Genomic DNA, 21,502 nt, shown 5'->3' with positions numbered 1-21,502 from the left:
CCTAAGGGGAATAAATTACAGAGCTCACATGTAGTTTCCCATTCAAATGCAACCAGGACCCTGCTTAGCTAAGGGGACAAGTCATGCTTGCTACCACAAGAGCAGCTCTAAAGGTCTACCATAGGATTAGGTGACCTTTTGGCCACCTTCGGACATAACAGCATACTGTGAGTCCAACGGACCTGCACTTTGCCTCCATTCCTCTGGTGAGCTCCCAGACTATTGTCCTTTGTAGATTGGGAGACTGCAAAGGGCAAGTAACTAGCTGTGTGAGCTTCCTTCAATATTAGGAGGACAGCCACAGTAGCCAATTGCTCTTGAGAGAGGAAGGAGCTTACTCTTCTTCACTCTGGTTTGTGAAAGCTGCACAAACTGGATGACACACTGAAGGAAACAGTCTCTCGGTCAGGTGAGTGAAACTTAATAGGAATGTGCATGGAACCAGTGTGTGTGTGGGGGGGGAGAGATGGCTCGAAGGTGGGTGGATACCTTTAAGGGCAGGGGAGTTGCTCTTACCCCTCCCGCCGTGTTGCCTCCACTGGTGCTACACTTTAAAAGGGTTGGGGAGGCAGTGTACCTCCCTGGTCCCCATTGCCTCATTGGACTGGAAGTGACAGGAAGTACACTGAGCATGTGCGGAGCAGCATGAAGCCTTGGAGACATGGATAGTTCTACCTCATTCATAGTCTCATTTAGTCAGCTTCTCACTAATGCATCTTGCCATGTATTAATGTTTCTTCAACACATATGTTGCCTGTGCAATGCACAAGTGGAAATCAGCAAAGCCATGCAAAAGCTTCCTTGGGCACCTCTTTACCTATACCACAGGGTTCTTATTAGCATAAATTGTTGAGCTCCTGGGAGATTGGTGATATTAACCTAAAACAAAGAAAAACATTGTACACTAACCTCAGAGATTATTGTGGTTGAAACATATGCGTTGAACTGGTCATAGCATTTGCTACCCCTTGGCATTATCTCATACTGGCATCATCTCATACTGCGTGGGAGATGGCAGTGGTAAACTCCTCCTGTATTCTAGGAAAAAGAAACACTCCTGTGGTTTCCAGGAGTCAGCACCGTCTCGACGGCACACTTTACCTTTATAGGCCCCCTTAAATGCAGGGTACACACACACACACACACACACACACACACAGAGGAAACTGCCTTACACCGAGTCAGACTATTGGGCCATCTAGCACAGTATTGTCTACACAGACTGGCAGTAGCTTCTCCAAGGCTGCAGGCAGGAATCTCTCTCATCCCTACCTTGGAGATGCCAGGGAGGGAACTTGGAACCTTCTGCATGCAAGCATGCAGGTGTTCTTCCCAGAGTGGCCCCATCCCCTGAGGGGAATACCTTACAGTGCTCACATGTAGTCTCCCATTCAAATGTAAACCAGAGCAGACTCTGCTTAGCTAAGGGGACAATTCATGCATGCTACCACAAGACCAGCTCTCCTCCAGTATGTGAGTAGGGCTTCCCAGGTGCTCGAAAATCATTTCAGATGTGTATTGAGGGCCTATATACACAAACTTGAATTTGCCCTGCCCTGTGTTTGTCATTGAAGGACAAACTACAACCTCAATTAATTGCTCAGCATTAGGTTGTTTGTTTAGCATACATCAAACCTAAAACCCTTCAATGGAAGTACCATCTCTGACCTTCTGACCTTTCCCCTGCTTCCTGCATCCCCTTGTACCCTCAGGCTAGTTCTTAGTCAAGTCTTTCTGTAAGTATATAATGGAGTATATCGACAAGCTGTTTTCAATCTGGAGCTAGCAAAAACTATGCTAACTGAATTCCACACTACATTTTATGCAAAAGATGAAGAGAGAGAGACTTTGATTTCTAGTTGCTCCTTGCTATGGATTTTCTGTTACTAAGTGTGCTATAAACTCTATCTGATGCTATCTAGAATAAATTAAGTTAGAAACAACTTCTGGCATTAATTTTTTGCATATGTTAATAAACCTGATCGTTATTCCTGAGGCGGGGGCGATGTCTGCTGGGTTGGGAGATGATGAGGAATAATCCAGACACTTTGTGAAAGCCAGTCACAGAAATTCCTACAACTGCCAGGGTCCTGTTTCAAATGAAAGTCTACTTGGGGTTAATGAGAACTCTGTATAAAATCCTGAATGTTTCAAATCTTGACAGAGAAGCTGGAAGTCTAAAGGATGTGAATTCAACTTTATACCAGAATTGGTGAGATTATTTTCAGTAATTCTTTCTGATATGATTTGAGAGGAAAGGCACCCATCTACAAAGACATCCACAAGAGGAGATACTGTTCTCACAGTTTGGAGAGGTTTCCCTCAGTAAATATCAGCACACCTATTAAGAGTACCTGAGGGCCTCCTAGTAGGGAGAGATCTTGCTAACTGATACTGTACCACCAAGAACTGTGCTGTGGAGAGTGGAAATAGTTTGAATTATGTTACCTTGATCCTTAATGCTATAAAAGTAAAGCAGCTCTCAGTGCTAATGGCTCATTTTGTGTTGGCTGGTGTTGAGCAAGAGTCTAAAGACTAGGGATGTGCACGGAATGGGATTTGCATTCATTGCGTTCTGAGCTCAAAATGGAATGCAAATCCCAGGTGAGCCGGTTGTTCTGATAGAACAAGCACAGGACATTTCGAGTGTTCCATGTGTTCTAAGCTCCATTTTGGCAGGCTGTTTTCCCCTTGCTTCCTGTTTTTGGCAAGTTGATTTGTATGATAACAAGCCAACCAAGAAGCAAAGAGATCATAAGCCAATCAAAAGCCAGTGCCAAAAACAGGAAGCAAGGGGAAAACAGCCCACCAAAATGGCTCTCAGAATGCTTGGAATGTTCCAACTCAGAATGGGGTTATTCCATTCCAAACTTGAAACAGACCCTTCATTTGAATGGTGTTCTGTTTCGAGCTCAGAACACTCGAAATGGCCATTTTGAGTTGCAATGTTCCAAGCTTGGAATGTTCTGCGCATCCCTACCAAAGACTATAGATTGTTCCTTTTAGGGATGAGCCCGGACCGGTCCAGAGGCCATTTTGAAGGCCTCTGAACCGGTCCGGACATGAGGGCAGTTTGGTGGTCTGGCACTTGTGTGTGGGGGCTCTTTAAGGGTGGGGGAGGGTGTACTCCCCCCCGCCGCATTTCCCCCGCCAGCGTGTTCGTTTAGTAAAGCTTTTGGGGCGGCAGGATACCTCCCTGCCCCCCCTTCCCCCAGTCGTCGGCAAAAGGCTTCACAAAGCCTTTTGCGCGTGCACACGTCGCGCACGTGACGTGCGCGTGTGATGTGCGCACGCGCAAAAGGGAGGTATCCTGCCACTCCAAAAGCTTTACTAAACGAACGTGCTGGTGGGGAAAATGCGTCGGGGTGGGGTGGGGGAAGTACACCCTCCCCCGCCCTTAAAGAGCCCTACACACAAGTGCCAGACTGCCGGACCGCGGTTCCGTGTACATCCCTAGTTCCTTTGCTTGATTCTAACAAAAGAGCAGAGACAGTTGAAAGTGTACCAATTGAAATATAGGGAGCCATAACTATTGGGAAGGGTAGGATGGCATGATGTTACTTATGTCATTGACCCTGGTGTGTGTGTGTGTGTGTGTGTGTGTGTGTGTGTGTGTGTGTAAAGTGCATTCAGACCCAGTCTAGATTGGAACCATGGAGGGGTAGTATGGGGATTTAACCTCCCCCTCCCTGCTATAGTTCTGCTCCAAACTGGGGGCTCCTTGTGCACACTATTTCTTCGGGGGGGGGGCCTTTCAAATGGCTCTCAGAGTTATTTCCAGCTCTTTCTGGAGATGCTAGGGATCAAATCTGGGAACTTGTACATGCAAAGCATATGCTCTACTACTGAGTTACAGCCCTGTCCAAAACCTTACTACTACTGTACTACTAGTACTATTACTACCATTCTGCTGCTGCTGCTGCTGCTGCTGCTACTACTACTACTTATATGCCACTTTTCAACAAAAGTTTCCAAATCAGCAATATAGCAATATAACGGCTTGGGACCAGGCTATTTAAGAGAGCACCTCCTCTGTCATGCACCTGCCCGCCTTTTACGATCTTCTGGAGAGGTCTGGTTATGGTGGCCACCAGCTTGTTTGGTAGTGACCCAGGACCGGGCTTTCTCTGTGGCTGCCCCAGGGCTTTGGAATATGCTCCCTGCTGAACTAAGAGCATCTCCTTCTCTGTTTGTTTTCAGGAAGACCCTCAAGACTTCCCTCTTTTCGCAAGCTTTTAATTAGAATTTTAATAAGTTTAATAATTTGTTTTATATTGTTTTTATTGTGCTTTATGTATTTTAGCCTGTGATTTTAATGTTGGGATTTGTACACTGCCTAGAGAGTTACATATCAGGTAGTATAGAAATATGATAAATAAATAAATATAGAAAAAATAAATAATACATACATACAATGGTTCCCTGTCCCCAAATGGCTCAGAATCTTAAAAGAAACCTAAGGTAGACACCAACAACAACTACTGTAGGTATGCTGTGCTGGGGTTGGACGGGGCTGCTAAATATAGAATCACCACTTTGAAAAGTAACTCTTTGCTCAGTTAGCAGGGATTATAGTTAGCTTGGCTCTAGTTTTGCACTTCTTGCTACCTCAGACACAGATGGATCTGGCAACTGGTCCTCCTTCTGCATTGGACAAAGTGAGTTTGCCTGAATTAGGAGTATGTTCTTGTGTTCAAATCTATCCATGAGCAGGGAGGAACCGATCAAACTCAGGATTCTGAATGGCATCTTAATCAATGTGTTGATATTACAGTTTCTAATATTTCAGTTCAGTTTGATAGCTTTCCAGTAAAGGCCTGTCTCTGCTGTAATCTCTGCCTCTCAGGCTTCATTAGCACTGTGAAGCTATAGTGGTTGTTAGTTCTTGGCAAGGGCTTATTCCAGTTACTGACATTTCTATTTAATGGGGAAATAAATCTCTTCTAGTTGCATTTCCCTCCTTGGGGTGAATTTAATTAAACTGTTAAATGTCAAATACTAGTAAGCAGAAGGAAATCCATATGAGTGGCAGAATGTGTTAGTTACAGTATGCTGGTGAGTGTTTACTTGCCACCAATTTATCCTTGGAAAGAATTTAGGCAGCAAGAACACAGAACCGTCTCATCTTGCTTTCTGAGTAAGTAACCAAAAAGCCCAGAAGGTAGGAAAGGATGCTAAACTGATCACTGGAAAGAGCTGGAGGAGGGGGCTGCACAAAGCAGTGTGAGAAAAGTGAAAAATGTGATGAAAGTATCCGTATCCATATCAGTATCCGTATCAGTATCTGTCCACCAGTATAATAGGATTTGCTGAAATTAATGGTACATTATACACCACAACTAATCTCCCCTGATGTCATTAAATCTAAGAGGAAATTATGCTACCCAGCACAAGCTCAAGGGTCCATCTTACCCTTAATAGCGGAAGATACTGTTTACATGCACATCCACTGGTTGTCACATCTTAAAACTTGCAAGATCTACCTTAAGGCACATTCACAGATGGTTTTAAGAATGCCTGGGCTTTTCAACTGTCTCTCAGTGCTTTGTTCTTTGCACATGTGAAGGATTACAATGTAATACATCATGTGAAGGAAAGGAAAAAGGAAAGGTTGTGCCCGGGAGTGGAGCGAGGCTGGTGGCAGCCCATGTGCAGCCGCCGCCGTAGCCCCTTGGGCCCACCCCCCATGTCTGATGTCAGATGTGGGGCCTGGCTAGCCACACCCCCACGCAGCCCCATTTGGAAAGGAGATTGGACCGCGCTGCATTAGGCTCTCCCTGCTGCCCGATATAGGAGTTTCCCACCCATATTCTGGGAAACACACCAGCGGGGATTCAAAACAACAGCCTCCTGCTCTCTAGGCAGGTTGCTTCCCCACTGCACCACTAGGTCCATAAACTTTGGAGCCTGGGGGAAGGTAATATTGCAAGTTGGAAAATGCTGCAAAAGCAGATGGGCCTGAGACAGCTACGGCAACATGCGTCATCACAAAGACATCTAAAATGTCAATAGCTGTGTTGGCATCACTTCAGGAAATGTCCTTATTTGGTATGATTGCAATATTTATTATGAATGTTTTAAATGCATTGTTAGGGTACCTTTGCACCCAAACAGCAGCTGTGAAGAGCCTTGATCAGGATTGGGACTGTGGCAAACCTGGAGGCAGGGGCGTAACAAGGCTGGAGTGGGCCCAGAGACAAAATTTTAAAATGGGCCCCTCACTGATACACACACACACACTTCACAATATATAGTCATGTGACTTGCCTCTGGGGGGGGCCTCGAGGCATGGGAGCCCCCAGGCAGCCGCCTCCCCTTGCCTAATAGTAGTTACGCCCCTGCCTGGAGGGATGGTTAACAGTCTCACCACTTGAAATTGCCCCCTGAATCTGCAATTTGCAGCAAAGAACTATTTCAGGGACAAATAGTGGTTTCTGGGGAATGATAGAACATGGACCATGGATCTGAGCGGGATTGGGGTTCTGTGGACCTGATTTGGATCTTTGGCTGCTTTTTGATAGCTGAGAATGCAGATGATCTGCAAGCTCTAGAAATGAAAGTCAAGGAGCAAAGTGAAAAAATGGGGCTATGACTAAATGTCAAGAAGACTAAACTAATGACAACGGGTACAGCAACCAGCCTCAGAACTGATAATGAAGACATTGAAGCGGTGGATAGCTTCTGCCTTTTAGGATCAACCATCAACAGTCAAGGATCCAGCAGTCAAGAAATACTTGCAGACTAGCACTTGGTAGGGTTGCAATGAAGGCCTTGGAAAAGATATTTAGATGCCAAGATGTGTCTATACCTACAAAGATTAGAACAGCACTAGCTATAGCTTTCCAGATGGCTGTGCTGCATTTATATTTGTAATTTTTTTTTGATGGGGTTTGCTCTCAGTGCAGGAGTGCTCTGTTAATAAATAGTAGAGAAATCTTTTTTGATTGTATATTTTCTCAGAATATAATAATATAATAATATGTCCTGAGAAAATATTCTGAGCGATAACGTAATGTGCTGTTCTGTAAGTACAATACCTGGTTTGTTTTAGCCCCTTGCCATTATCCTCCTGACTTCCAACCAGGGTGCAATAATTTCCCAATTCCTTGTACACTGCACTGGCCAAAGCCAACCCTCTAACCCATGCCTGAGACAGTGTGGTGACCCGCCATGCCAAGCCTTTCAACCCCCTCCATATTCCTGGCAGCATGAAAAGTGTGTCCACTTTTTCCTCCGTTCCCCAAAACCTAGTTCTTCTCCCCACTCCAGTGACATACGAAGTATGTTGCCCTTCCCTCCCCCACCCCCACCCCAAGCCAGCTGTTCCCCTTCCTCTTACCTTATTTGGTGGCAGCATAACAGACCCCACCCCACCACCCACCTTTGCTAGGTTAGGAATATAGGAAAAACATAGGAGGTTCCACTCCTCCTTTTCATACTGAGCACTCTTAAAATCGAAATACTGTGTATTTGTGTACACAGGGCTGGGATCAAAAGGCAATTTCTGTAATGCTTCCTTTCATTCCTCTAAATGTAATCTGTCCAGGAAAGAACTAAGCCACAAGGCTACAGCAGAGGGTGAGGAACATTGCCAGATTTTTCCATTTCTGTGTCTGCCTTCATACGGCTTCAGGGCTATTAATCTGCTATATCACATGGATAATAAAACACACATGTGCAGGCACGGATACATGACAATGCAGATGTCAATACTTGCTCCAATGAATAAGAGCATTGTTTCAAAGAACTCCCTGTTTCTTTTTGAGAAAGCATAACGTGCATTATCCTAGTGCTTTAAGACATACTGGAGTGGTTTTTCTTTGAAAAATATTACATTCCATACTTTCTTTTTGTCTCAGGTTCATTTTAGCATCCAGAATTGCAAGAGCCTCTAGAACTTATTTGGAAGAATAGGATACTTGGAAATGCGTTTCTTTGAATGACAGCCCTCAGTTAGATGTGTTCTTTTATCCCATGATGGTTTAACCTGTGGGTTCCATGCTTTGAACAAAAAAAATCTTACACTGCAGTCCACTAGCACACACTGCTCTCTCGGCTGGGGGATACAGCTGTGTCTGATCCTCTACCTCAGAGCTCCCTCGTGACCAGCATAACTGGCTGGAATGCCGTGGAAATGCTTAATCTCCCTGCCCCCTCCCCCTCCGATCCCAGCCATTTATACTGATTGCAAAGCTGCTCCCAGGCAGATTAACAGGAGTTGTAGTCCTGGATCCAAAGAACACTATCGGTAAAGTACACAGTAATAATCCTACGTTGTTAGAACCGTTTGCTTTTTCAAGGAATTAATCATTAACAGTGTACAAATAAAAGCATGCAATTATCATAGGATTATATTGATCACAGTTTGAATCTTCCTTGCAAATGTTCCAAAGCTGGGCAGACAGCTGAACCAAGTATATGAGAGATGCAAAGGGATTTCACCTCACTGAGTCCTGTGTAAGGTAAAGTGTGCTGTCAAGTCGATTTCGACTCCTGGCACCCACAGAGCCCTGTGGTTTTCTTTGGTAGAATACAGAAGGGGTTTACCATTGCCTCCTCCCATGCAGTTTGAGATGGTGCCTTTCAGCATCTTCCTGTACTGCTGCTGCCCGATATAGTACCAGCGGGGATTCAAACCGGCAACCTTTGGCTTGTTAGTCAAGCATTTCCCTGCTGCACCACTTAAGATGCAAATTTTCACATCCATATAGGACCAAAGAGCCTGTCACTGTCTATAGCCTGAACTCATTCTGCCCAGAATTATTCTGCTTACCCAAGGCTTTTCCTGTGCTTTAGGGCATATGACAGAAAGTGGAAGATAAAACACTCATTGGGTCAGTTTCAGGTTGCCAAATGTCATGCAGAACAATGGTTAAATCTTGGGTCCCATGTGATGTCCCTGAGCCTCAGCAATATGTGTGCTTCCTTCCTCTGCCTTCACAAAAGTCAGAAGCATTCTATTTCCAATTGTGGTTTTAGAAACAAACCAAGGTTAGTTATGAAATCTGTACTGACTGATCTTGGTTTATTCACACCAAATTGTTTGAACTAAACTGTTAAATGAAATCTGGGTTCAGATTTTGGTTTATTCCAAATAAGCTGATTGGAAAGCCGAGTTTGGTTGGTTCAGCCATCACGATCCATTTTGGTCTGTTTTTAACTGCAGTTGGAAGGAGACTTCTGACTCTCTTGTGGTCAGAGGAGGGAGAAGAAGGTGCTTCCAAGACTCTGATACATCACATGAAGCCAATATTTAACCGTAGTTCTGCATGACATCTGAACTGGCCCAGTGAGGCTCATGGAAGGTTGGAGGAGTTTGGCTTCTATAAATCCTATTGTTAATTCCATCTGCCAAGAAAATATTGATGTGTTGAATGTTGGGCCTTAGGCAGCCTTAGCAGGGGAACAGTGGGCAAGAAGTAAGCAGCAGAAGTCCCTGGGACTAGCAACTAAGAGGAAATTGACTTTCCCTGTCCATAACCACAAACCTTCTGCTTCAATCCAGTGTTTGTGGAATTTACAGGGCTGTCCTTAGAGAGCCCTGCTGGGTGCAGGGCCCAGGGCAAACCAACCAGTGCGGTGCCCCCTTGCAGTTAATTCTAATGGGGTTTAAAAGAGCGGGGTCTGGGGTGGTTGCCCTGCTTGCCATGGCCTAAGAAGAGCCTTGGGAATTTGGTGGGAATTGCAGCATCAGTGCTAGGCCAGAGATTTCAGATGTTATTAGCAATCCTGTTTAGGTGTTTAGTGTTAGGTACCCTTTTCATTCCTCATTTTTGTGGCAGGTACCCTGTACACCCTGTATAATGAGTGTATGACAAACTTGCTCTCGTGAAGATGCTTTCATAACCTCTCAAGTCAGTTTGTTCCATGGCTAAACTGCCCTCCTTGCAGAAGGTTTACTCTAATGCTTGATGTAAAGCCACCTCCCTGTAACTAAGATCCTGTATTTGTTGCCCAGTCCACAGTGGCTATGGTGGAAAATAATATTCCACCATCACCACATCAGGCATCCTTTCAAATATTTGCAAACTGTCAACATATACCTCCTCCCTGTAATTCTCATCATGCAATTCATAATTGGTTGTGATAAGAGAACAGTCTCTATATAAGCAATATTATTTGTGTCACTCTCCTGTTTCCAAATGTACTCATTCTAACCAGAGCACAGAATTAATCTCATGTGATTTGCATGACCAATAGAAAAGAATGGAAGGGGCTGGTTGAACAGAATGAATTTCACAGCCTAATCTGCAGCCTTCAGATTCTCCAGACAAACTACTGGGCAAACAATGATCAATAATGAATTAATTCAGAGGTCCTCTTCAGTAATTCATGAGAATGAGAGAAAGGCATTGAATGGGTTTCTTTCTTATTGCCAGTGCCCTGGGATTTAATGGAGATTATAGAATAAAAAGAGAAAATAAAAAGGATGATGCTGGAGTAATGGAATTCTCAGTGATAATTAGGGGGAATATGAACAATTAATCTCCCTATTAGTATAGTGGATTTTCCATGTGTGAACACACTAGGATCCAAAACAGGCAGAGGGAGAAGGCTTGAGTGGCTCCCTACTGATGAAGGAACATATATGTAGGAAAAGCCTGAATTTTCCAAACCCTCAAAAGTGACAGGGACCAGTGGTCATGATTGTGCCACCTTCATGCTCCAGCAAAAGCAAGAAAGATGATGGGAAGAGGGCTGATCTTGTGGTAGTGAACATGCATTGCCACCTTTGTTAAGCAGCGGCCATCCTGGTTTGCATTTGAATGGGAGACTGCATGTGAGCACTGTAAGATGGGGGATGGGGCCACTCTGGGAAGAGCCCCTGAATGCTTGCATGCAGAAGGCTCCGAGTTTCCTCCCTGGCATCCCCAAGACAGGGCTGAGAGAGTCTCCCGCCTGCTAATTGGGAGAAGCCATGCCAGTCTGTGTAGACAATACTGAGCTAGGTGGAACAATACTGAGCTAGATGGTCTGACTCTGTATAAGGCAGCTTCCTATGTTCCTGTGTTCCAGGAAGCAGAGAACAGCAGAGAACACAGGAGCAAACCCGGGACCAGCTGATTTATTAAAGTGGGAGAGATGTAGCCTCGGAGTATATATTTTGTGCTCGGATGCACAGTCTCTGAACCCAATTCCCTCTCCCTATGGGAATGTCTCCTTACTGTTTTCAGAAAAGCTGTGGGAGTGAGGGGGAATTGGCCTCTGAGAACACATAGCCTCAGCTTCTGGTTGCGAAACCACCACCACCCTCCACCCCCAAGAGTGGCCTAGAAGCAGCACCAATCTCCAGGTAATGATTCAAAGCAAGCCCAGCATTTTTGTGGCTTCTCTATATTTATGAAAAGTATTGAGAAAAAATCTGGAAATGATATCCAGTAATATCTTGAGTCAGAGTTGGAAACCCTAATTATTGGCTACATATAGGAAACTGGCAGCCTTTCGCCTTAAATGTCCTTTCCCCATAGGAACTGTAATGGCGAAAAACCACAACAGTACTGGCAAAGCACTCAGCCATAACTTTTTGTAATATATTGTCTGCAAACAATATATCAGTGTCCTCCTTTTGCACTTGTGTCCCCTTACTCCATCAGGCTAAGGTTGCATAACCTCTAGGATTGGCCAGGTGTCCCCAGGAATGTGGCATCAGTATCCAGGTGAGTACTGAAAGCAACGCTAGAGATTTTATGGCTTGATGTGAAAAAGATTGGTGGGGGGGTGGGGCGGGTCTGAGGAATTGCTTCAACCAGAACTGGCAACTCCACCTCAACATACAGCCTTGAAGCCTGATTTTCCTATTTGTAGGCTCTTTCCCCTTCAGTCTAGCACAAGCCTCTACTATGAGAGCTTAAAAGAGCCTTGCTGTAGTTATTTATTTAAGATATGTATCCCCCCACCTTTTCCACATAGCTTTAAGGATGCTTACATTAAAAGCATCAAAATACACTGGCTGACATCCAGAGCAAGGGACATAGGAAGCTTCCTTATGCCGAATCAGTCCATCTAGCTCAGTATGGTCTACAATGACTTGCAGCGGCTCTCCAAGCTTTCAGACAGGAGTCTTTCTCAGCTCTACCTAGAGATTTCAGGGAGTGAACCGGGACTTCCTGTATGTAAAGCAGATGCTCTACCACTGAGCCATGGCACTATGTCCTAAGGGGATTATTTTACAGCAGTCGGTGCCCACATGTAGTCACCCATCCAAATGCAAACCTTGGTAGACCCTACATAGCAGAGGGGAAAATTCATGCTTTCTGCAAGAATTTACTTTACTGCAGGACCAGCTCTTCTCCCTAAAAGGAAGCACCCATGCAGGAAAAAGAGCAGGCTAACACTACTTCCAGAATGACGGCACTGGTGCACCAGGGAATGGACAATTTTTGATGAACTCCCCTTTCCCAAGAAGCCCTCTGTGCCACCCCAAAATATGTCCCTGCGGGAGGTGCTCCTTTCACTCGTTCAGAACCTGAAGAACGGGGAACTAGATAAATCAAAATTAAAAATGTTTTATAGTTAGGCATGGAGGTGTTTCACACGACACATGTGAAGCTCCTGACTATGAGCAGCCGCTCGTAGCTGGGCAGCTGAATCAGCTGCCCACAAGGATGCAGGCTCCATCATGGAGCCAGTCTGGGGGTGCGGGGATCAGGGGGCTGCGGGGATCAGGGGGGCCGCACAACCCCTGGAAGTTCCAGGTTGCCCCGCGTGGTTGCATCCTGGAGAGACCCCCGAGCCAGGGAGGCTGTGTGCCGCAGCGACACACAAGCAAAAAACCAAGGTTAACTGAGCGATCACTCCACTGATCTCATTTAAGGGGGTGGATTTAAAGAGGCTAGCTGCCTGGAGCCGTGCAGTTCCCGTTGCAGCACACGATCGCCAAAAAGCGGGCTGGGCTCCCTTAGCCTGCTTTTGGGCGATCATGGGAACAGCCTCATGGTCTAACACCTCTGGTTAAAATTTCAACCAGTAACTCTTTCTAATTTTAGTGCAAAGAATCCATCTACGTAGTTACATCTCTTTCCCTAATTCCCACCCACTACTTTCCCATAGATTGAGCATGCAGAATACAAAGGAAGGAAAGAAGGAAATGCTGTTGATATGTGTGGAAGTAAGTAAGAGCCTATTAATCCACTCAGTAAAAGCACTGAGCAGATTATATAGATTTTATCCCACCACCTCTTGTCCAATGACTTTTCCACATTGTGCATGCTGCATAGCATTTTCTTTCTAGGCTTATTTTATAGACACAAACATTTTCAGTCATTGGACAAGCAACGAAATATTTCCACCATCATGTGAACTGAAGCCAGAATATGTTGAATTTTTCCCGCAGAAGTTGTCCCTTTCTGTGTTAAAGCAGCCATGTATAAACTGGTAGGTTGTTGCAGATTGAGTTATGTTGTGCTCTTTGCTGGAATGGTGTGTTTTCAGCCAAAGAAGAATAAAATGTGAAATATGGCTTATGAACAACCTGGAGCGTGTCTGCTTGAAGGAAAGCCCTGCATAATGCTGGAAGATAATATACCATTTATTGGGGACTGAACAGACTCACAGGAAAACTTCAATCCTCTTGTATTTTCCAAAAAATGAAATGAACCATATTTCTAGGTCTGTCTAGTCTAGCGTCTGTCTTTAAACTTTCAGTGAGACGGACTAAGGTCTGCCTTTAAACATTCAGTGAGATGCATAAAGTAGAAGCTGTTGATGAAGCACAGTTGTTCTGTGCTATGTGAGTTTCTGGAGCCATCAAAGTTATGTAGCTGAAGCCACTTCCCTAAATTATGCAGGTAAGAGAGTGACCACTGGAAACTGTTTTTGTATAGTATACGCTCCACATATGGCCATCATGAAGGCCACTGTGGTATAGTGGTTAAGAGTGTCAGGTGAGGATTTGGCAGACCCAAGTTTAAGTTTCCACTCATCCATGAAACCTTGGACCAGTCACTCTCCTACCTTCTAGGGTTGTTGTAAAGATAAAGTGGGGGGTACACCATGTGTGCCATCCTGAGTTCCTTGGGAAAAGATGCTATGGAATAAATTAATAATGTGACTGTGAATTTACCCAGTCTATTAATAATGTAGGCCAGCAGCCAGGGCTGGCTCCAGACCAAATGTCACCCCAGGCACAAAATGTCTTTGGTATCTTGTCCATTCCCCCCCCCCCAACTTTTGAATACCTTCATGACTTTGATGCATGATCTGCATGCATGATATTTATTTATTTTTACAAAGATGAATAGATTTTGTATTTTTTTCTGCTCTAGATAACCAAATAAAATGTAATTTCTTTCCTGTGATCTTATAGATTCTTTAAATCTGAATAGTAGATACCAGTTGACACGCACAGTGTCCCAGGTGGTTGCCTGGGTTATGTGCCCGTAAGTCTGGCTCTGCAAATGCCTGACCATATGGATTGACCCTATCATGTAGAAATGCCAGTGCTGCCCCTTCCTGAAGTGTCAAACATTTTGTTGCATTTTCAAATGACAGAAAACAGTGGAGTCTGTAGAGACAACTTTAAATAAAACATACAAAATGAAACATGCCGAGTTGCTTACAAGAAAACAAGAACAGGGACCAAGCATTGCATTTTACTCTGGAAAGAATGGCTCGCTGTTGGTTACTGTATTCGCCACAGATGGTAGCAACATTAATGGAAAACTCGGAGAAGGAAGGTGTGGCAGCTAGAAGCAGAGAACTCATCTCCTGAGTCCAAATCCAAAACTATCTCTGCAAATGGCAGAGGAGTCAGCCATGGGGAAATTGCTATCCAAAACTGATATGGCAATAGAACCTCAGACTATGCTCAGTAAATGATCAGCAGTGTCCAGCTGATGTTGCTCATATGTAGTAGTGTGTATAATGGACAGAGTTTGGACGTGAACCAAGGAGGCTTAAATTTAAATCCCTATTTAAACCCTTGAGCTCATTGGGTGATGTTGGGTCCGTCACACACTCTCAGCCTAATCTACGTCACACATATTTTGTGAAGAAGAAGGGTGAGGGACTGTGTGAGGATCCTTAGATCCTTACACTAGGATCACTGTGAGATCCTTAGAGGAAAAGTGGAATAATAATAATAATAATGATAAATAATATTAAACAGGATGAGCCATTTCTTCATTTTTCATAACACAACAGTGCATTTAACAATGCATTTGTTATTTCTACACACACAATGTATGTAGCTTTGAAGTGCATTTAAACACCATCTGTGTGTTTACATTGTCAGTCTCTTAGCACCTTTTTTTGCTGCTTGCTGTATGTGTTTACTTAGAAGGAATGTGCATACATCTGCATATGCTGTTACATTGCTGATAATTATATACTCATTGTTCTTCACACTCTATACCCATTACCTGGGTTTGTTTTAACAAGTGTCTGTAGTATAAACTGCTCTAATTGGATTTGATTTACATTTGGGTTCTAGTTTTTCCCCTTGTTTCTGCGTATCAGTTTATGAGTGCTACATCTGCAGATACAACAGAGACAGATGAACACAGGAGAGTTGGAGATAAACACAGACACCTGCTATGGCTTGGCTTCTATAGTGTTCTAAGGAAATAACCAGAAATATAACATCGAGCCCACATGAGAAATGAGCTTCCAAAAATTTAAAGCAGCAGCACATTATAAGGCAGTAATACAGGATCATAGTGTTGGGATTTGCTATAGACATTGTCTCTGTTCTCGATCTAATACATGCTTGTATATATTTGTGTATGGCTGTGTACTGGCTTGGGGGTGGAGTCACTGGCCACCTTCACACATAACAGCAAACTGCGGGTCCAACAACAGCCTCTCAGTGTTCGAACCGGACTGGGTCAGGTTTAACTGGAACCAGACTGGGCCAGGTTGGTTCAAATCCAGTTTGGATTCAAACTGAACTGGCCTGGCCAGTTCATGCACATCACTACTGCTGGGGTTGGAACCAACCTGGCCCAGTCTGGTTCCAGTTAAACTTGACCTCGTCCAGTTCAAACACTAGACTGATTCGAACTGGTTCACAGATGAGTTTGGGGGTCTACTCGTAAAGGAGAATTCGGTGAGGATTCCCCTTTATGAGTATAGGGGCAGGGAGGCTTCCTAGAGATAGAGGGTGTGGGAGGGGAGTCAGGGCTACTTACTTTAATCAGAGGTGGTGAGGGCAGTGGGGGCTCCCCCCTACCCCCACCAAGCTACTCTAAATAATAGCTATTTATTTAGTTATTCATTTTTCTATGTAAACTACTTTGAGAACTTCTGTTGAAATGTGGTATAAATGGTAAGACATAACACTTTTAAATTTTGCTTTATTCAGAAGTATGTTTAAATGCATGTTATAGTGTGGGTTAATTAAATCTGATTAGGTATCCTTTTCCTTTGTAAACTTATATTTTTTTCCCCTAGAGCAAGAGTTTATAGTCAGAAATAACTTTTCCAAAGTGTGTGCTGTGTAAGATTGTGAGCTCATAGTTTTTGGTGTGTCCATTAACCTACTGTACACATCAGCCTTTGTGATTGCCAACACTTTTGGTCCTGAAAAGTCAAAGGCAGTTCCTGTACCTCATTCATTGTGTCCAGTTTTAATGGAAGAAGTAAAAGGACAGCTTAGAATATTTGACGTATATTTCCTAATTCAGATGCACCAGCAACAATCCTGATGGACCACTTTGACAAATCAGAGTAATATACTATTGTTTTTGATCTCTGTAGCAAAATTAACAATGTCAACAATGTAAGGAAGCAGCTGATTGCTAAGAAGGAAAAGAACACTGATGATCTGCCACCCACCCAAGCAGCATCCCTTCAGCATTCATAAAGGGTAGCATACCAAGCTGCAGGCCCGTCCTTTGGGTGATTGCCTGGCTGGCCTCAACCACCCCACAGTTCAGCCCCTGCTCTTAACCTACCCTCCCCACTCAGTATCCAACACACGTGGTGCTAAAGAGTTCCATTGCCTCCCACCTCATTCAAGCAAAGAGAGATGTGGCTAAACTTCCCAACGCCACATGAACTGGATACTAAATGAGAGGCGCACATGCACTCTGATGCCTAATCAGGGCACACACGGCCCTCTCATTTTGTATCCAGCTCCTGTGGTGTTAAGAAGTTCACCTCTTTCCTGCTAAGAGAGAGGTGAACTTCCCAGCACTACAGAACTGGATACTAAATGATTAGGTGGCAGAGTGCACATATGCCTCTCATTTAGTATCCAACTCACACAAGGTGCTGGGAAGTTTGGTAACTTCTCTCTTGGCTGCAGTAAGGAGGGAGGTGATCAAACTGGATAACTGCTGGATACTCAGCGGGGTGGGGGTGCAGAGTGGTGTCACAGCAGTTGCAAAGTGGGCCCCAGCCCCCCACCCTCCCAGGGATGGCCCTGTCAAGCTGGACATATCTGGTACAAGCACTAGTCACATCTACACATGCACTTCTGGACATACATAGATAAATCCTTTGGTCAGGTGGAGATTGCAAAAAGGAACCAGATGAATGCAAATGAAGCAGTTCATTCAGAATCACCTTTCCCTGTATGGTGTTGCCATGTCTCAGCCCAAAGATGGCACCATCCCTGCAATGCAATTTTATGGAGGAAGTGGAGACTGCGACCCAAGATTTTAAGAAATCTGGATCAGTTATTCTCTATTAGTATAGAACTAATTACTCTTGTGCGTGTTGCATTTAAGAAGATGACATGGATTAAGGACATCAGCACAGTTTTATGTGCTTGGGCTCAGAAAAGGATGGTCAGGGCCCAGAAAATACCTTGCCCCCAAAGAAAGGCAAACTTCCTGAGCACTGGGAGGAATTCTGAGCTTGGAGGAGTTTTTTGCCCCTCCCTGCCAGCCTCTCCACTAGGGATGTGGATGAATCAAAAACTGATTTGATTTGAGGTTGAATCAAATTGTAGACCCCTTGAACTGATTCATCGAAAGTAGCTGACTTGGCCGGCTGCCTTGAAGACTCAGCCCCAAATCACCTGAATCAATTTGGGTGATTTGAGCGCCATTTGAGGTCCGTTTTGCTGGAAAAACTTGTCTCAAGTGGCACTTTCCCCCAGACTCAGCACATCACCCCTAGTGCAGGAAGACTTTTCCACTGAGGCAGACTGATGTGCTAAATCTGGAGCAGAGGGCTGGTCTACCCGCTGATCCCAATTGGTAGACCAGCTTTTCCTGGAGAAAAAGCACCATTTTGAGGCCCATTTTTTCAAGCAAAATGGTCCTCAATCACCCAAATCAATTTTAGCCATATCAGAGGTAATTCTTCTCAACCCCAGATCAGGCCCTCTATTTTGAGGGTGATTCAATTTGGGGTTGAATTTGCTAATCACTCCTGATTCAACCTGAATCATTTCAGCAGTGAATCAAATTGCACACCCCTACTCTCCACCAGTCCTTTCTGTCTTTTCCTTACCATTGTTGTGGAGGTGGGGGCCACAGCTCAGTGGCAGAGCATCTGCTTTTCATGCAGAAGGTCCCCTGTGCAATCCCTGGTATCTCCAGGTAGGTTTGGGAATGATTCCTTGGTGAAAACCTGGTAAGCCATTGTCAGTCAGTGTAGACCAGGGGTTTTTAACCTGTGGTAGTCCAGAAGTTGCTGAATTACAACTCCTTTCATCTACAGTCATATTAAATTGTAGCTGGGAGGATGGGAGTTGTAGTTTAGCATCCTCTGGAGTACCACAGGTTGGGAACCCCTGGTGTAGACAATACTGAGCTAGATGGACCAATGGACTGACTTGGTATGTTACTACATGGGGGAGAGGTATTTCCCCCTATGGAGGTGGAACAGGTGAGCTCCTTCTTGTACAGTTCAGCTGCTGCCACTTCTCCAAATGGGAATATTAAGGAAAGTATGTGGGGCTAGTGGAGAAGCTAGCAGGAGGAATAAGGAACTTTTCTGAGTTGCACAGACTGGCTCAGATTCAAGAAGTTGGGAAGGAAGAACTCAGATAATTTCCAAGGTAGTCTTAAATCAGCTCTGAGGAGTTAGCTGATTTCTAGACATGGTGTCATAACTTGAGAGGTCTTAATGAATAAGCATCAGGCTATTCCTCAAGTATCTGTTCCTTCCTGACTTTGTGCTCCTCCAGCTTCCATCCTCCAGACTCTACCTGCAGTAATTCATTCCTTATTGCTTCCCCTAAGATCAGGTGAGCAAAAATCAGAGCTTCTGTTGCAAAATCTGGGAATGAGAGAAAGAAGCCTCTGATCATCTGTTTGTTTGCATGCCTCTTAATTATTTCTCATGATTAACTCTGCCTGCCAACAGAAGCTGACATGCCAGGAGTTATTTCAGAATTTGTGATTTGGTGAAAAGAACCATGTGGCAGTGCAGCTTGCCATTAAACCTCTTCTTAATTTTGCTTCATTAGTTCTTCCAAACAAAAGAAGCAGCTTCAAGTGATCCGAGTTCACTTTTAGTACAAAGATAAGGAGATGCAGTCCTTAATTGCCAACCATACAGAAGCAATTCAGAGGCATCTGATACAAATCAGTGACAAAGGAGAAGAATTTTAAAAACTGAATTAAAAACACCCTGTAAGTACAGCACAGCATTCTGATTCCCACCCCCAACATTGTTAAAGGCATCCCAATTTAGTCATCAGACTAAAAATATCAGTTATATTTTAATGTGGTAAAGCACACAGCTGGGACTTCTAAATCCTCTCTATATATTGACTTACATGTTTTACGCTCAACTGACTATAAAGGAAGTCAACTGACTATTACTGAGCACTAGTAAACAAGATTGGTTAAGAGGTTTTTGCATGTGTGTGCGCACACACACACACACTCTCTTAAATCCATGATTGCAAGCAGATGCACTTACAATTTATTTTCTTCTTTCCTGTAGAATAAAACAAAGAAACCAGGATTGATAGTTGCTTTGAAACTAACCCTTGCAGGGAGAAACAAAAGACAATGGGACTTCTGTTTCAGAACCTAGTCTGTGCCAACCTTCTAATCTGTAAAACATTTAGTCCTGGTGTGTTTGGGAGAAACAGGAGGGGTAGAATAGCTTGTGTCAACCTCCAACTGTTCTGTAAAAACACCAGGACCATCTAGGCTTTGATATATGGTGGTGTTAAACAGATGAACAATTCGGACCCTATCTCTGAGAAGCAGGTTAAAAACCTGTCTGACATCTTGTGAAAAGGGCTCCCCCAGCCCCAAATATTGCATTGCCATTGTGCATTCTACTTTTGCTGCTGGCCTCACCAAATTCTATTTGATTGAGGAAAGCCTCCAACATGTCACTGATGAAAAAGGAGCATTTATAAAAGATAAAAATAGGAATTACCCCTATTCTCATGCCAAGGATGATACCATTACAATTGTAAAAGGCTCTAAGTCTTTCACATGACCTTGAGGCTGCTGCTGGGAAGGCAGGAACTCACCTGCCTTCTCCAGCAGATAAACAGTGGCTACCCTTCCCCTCCACCATGTTGCACGCCCACACAAGCAGTGGTGCAGCCAGTGCAGGAGCTCGGAGCAGGAGGACTTCTCCCCTCCCACATCCCAAGGTGCCCCAGGGCACGAGCATGATGGCTGCTCTCATTAGAGCAGCCACCATGCTCAGCATAGCTGCTCCTTCCCCTTGGCTCACTGCTGGAAATGGTGGTTGGCCAGAGGGGAAGCCATTTAACCTGGCAGCGATTGCCCAGATGATCACTGAGAAATGAAGAAAAATGAGAAGCACCAAGTCCAGATGCAAAAGAAGTCTTCTTCGAAAACAGGTAAAAACATCCTTAGACTAGCCAAAGCTCCTAGAACAGACTTACTGCTCTCTTCCTCCCATGAGCTTATTGAGTTCTGGATGTGGTTCCACTCCCCGCAAAGGAACAGTGCTTCTGGACTCAGGCCACACTCTGGTTTCTCAGGTTGAGGCTATGGCCAGGAGTGCTTTCTAACAACTTTAGTTGATATGACAGCTGCGTCCATTCCTTCAAGACAATGATCTCAGAACTGGTAACCTCTAGGCTTGACTACTGCAATGCACTCTACGTGGGGCTGCCTTTGTATGTACTTTGGAAACTTCAGTTGGTCCAAAATGAAGTGGCAAGATTTGTCTCCAGGAGACTTTACAGACAGGGCTGTTACCCCGAATCTCCTTTGGAAGAGAGTGTGTGCATTCACACACCAGCCAAACTTACCCCAAAGTCCCTTCGAGATCCTTAGACCCACTCCACAAACAAATCGGGCTTTGTCTTGTGAATTCTAGCTTATCTTGGTGTATTTCTGGATTTTTAAAATGCTGGTTTTAAGCTACTTTTTCTGAAAACACCAGAGCAAATAGAGAGCGGCACTTACCTCAAATCAGTAGCATGATAAGAGGGATACTCTCTTTAGAAATGCAGATATAGCTCTTTAGAAAGTTCCCCCCACCTTCCTTCTAGCTTTCTTGGCTAGAAGGAAAACATGGAGGCATGCCATATGAACTTGCATGAATACAAAATCTGAGAGCAGAGGGGAGGGGCTGCTTCCCTCAATTCCGCAAGTGTGATTCATAGTGG

The 21,502-nt window shown here is 44.4% G+C and overlaps 1 long non-coding RNA gene across 1 annotated transcript in view; it reads left to right on the top strand.

Moving 5' to 3' along the window:
* LOC128349100 (uncharacterized) overlaps window positions 1–21,502 on the top strand; it is a 117,563-nt gene that overhangs the window by 84,079 nt on the left and 11,982 nt on the right. The window contains exons 2-4 of the long non-coding RNA XR_008318553.1: window positions 11,175–11,293; window positions 11,595–11,657; window positions 13,051–13,108. This is a non-coding gene — a long non-coding RNA (uncharacterized LOC128349100). The remainder of the gene's footprint in view (window positions 1–11,174; window positions 11,294–11,594; window positions 11,658–13,050; window positions 13,109–21,502) is intronic.

Source organism: Hemicordylus capensis, chromosome 3 (genome assembly GCF_027244095.1).
Source record: "Hemicordylus capensis ecotype Gifberg chromosome 3, rHemCap1.1.pri, whole genome shotgun sequence".
NCBI lineage: Eukaryota > Metazoa > Chordata > Lepidosauria > Squamata > Cordylidae > Hemicordylus > Hemicordylus capensis.
Note: the sequence above shows the minus strand (reverse complement) of the source record. Positions and strands in the feature narration are given on the sequence as shown.